Source organism: Triticum dicoccoides, chromosome 4A (assembly GCF_002162155.2).
Source record: "Triticum dicoccoides isolate Atlit2015 ecotype Zavitan chromosome 4A, WEW_v2.0, whole genome shotgun sequence".
Lineage (NCBI taxonomy): Eukaryota > Viridiplantae > Streptophyta > Magnoliopsida > Poales > Poaceae > Triticum > Triticum dicoccoides.
Window position 1 is genome coordinate 39,858,946 of NC_041386.1, and position 1,242 is coordinate 39,860,187.

Consider the following 1,242-nt stretch of genomic DNA (forward strand, 5'->3'; position numbering starts at 1 on the left):
GCATGTCATTTGGGAATTCCCTTGCCATGAGGTGGACAAAGAGAATTTTTAGGGCTCCTTTAATTCAAAGGATTTTTGTAGAACTTTGGAGGATTAGAATGCTTAGAAATTTTTCGTTGTTTGATTCATAGGACTGAATCACATAGAAATGTCTCCTAAGGATTTCTTTGTACTATTTTTCGTAGGATTTGTAGCATCCACTCAAACTTGTTGCATTTTCTATGATGCAATCAAACAAACCAAAATCATGTAGAATTGAGATGGCATATCATGCCAATCCTATGTTTTTCTTATTCCCACTTTTTTTAGAATCCTATGAATCAAAGAGGCCCTCAAATCAAACGGCCAGAAAGAAGATAGATCGTGCTAGCTATAGTAGAACTAGTGGCCGAATTGTTGTATGTCTTGGTTCTGTACACGACCAAGTCGTGGAACAATGTAGTGTGGAAGGTAGCACTGCTGCCTGAGTAATACTTCCTCTGTTTCAAAATAGATGACCTTATTTTGTATTAATTTTAATACAAACTTAATATAATGTTGAGTTATCTATTTTGAAATGAAAGGAGTACAAAGTATTTCACCAAAAAAAGGTACGGTGCAAAGTGCAAACCGAATCCAACTTCAAATCAAATGAAAAGTAGAAGGTGCAAACCGAACCAATCAATCCCCTGAACAGTGGACACGGCGACGGATCCAAATCTCGCGCACGGTTCCCCTATAAATATACCAGCTCCAAACTACGCAGGCACTTCCCCTCCTGCTTATACGGTAATCACGGATACGGCGGCCTCCACCCGCAAGCGCGAGCGCGAGCGCGATACAATCCACACGGAGATGGAGACGGCGGCAGTCCCCTCCAGCAAGCGCGCCCGCCTCGGCGGCTCCGACCGGCTAAGCGACCTGCCAGACTGCCTCCTGCACGACATCCTGTCCCTCCTCGGGTGCCGGCAGGCCGTGCGGACGAGCGCGCTCTCGCGTCGGTGGAGGCAGCTCTGGCGCTCCATGACCTGCCTCAACATCGACCAGCGCGAGTTCCAGCGCCCCGGCGTCCCACCGCCATTAGACGTGTGCCAGTGGGACAGCTTCGAAGACATGGCCGACAGCCTGCTGTCGTCGTCGATCACCGCCCCATCGGCGCCGCTGGACGCGTTCCGCCTGCAGTTGGTCGACGGCAGCAGGAAGACGGCCTTCGACAGGTGGATCCGCCGCGGGCTCGCGCGCCGGCCGGCTGCGGTCGACATA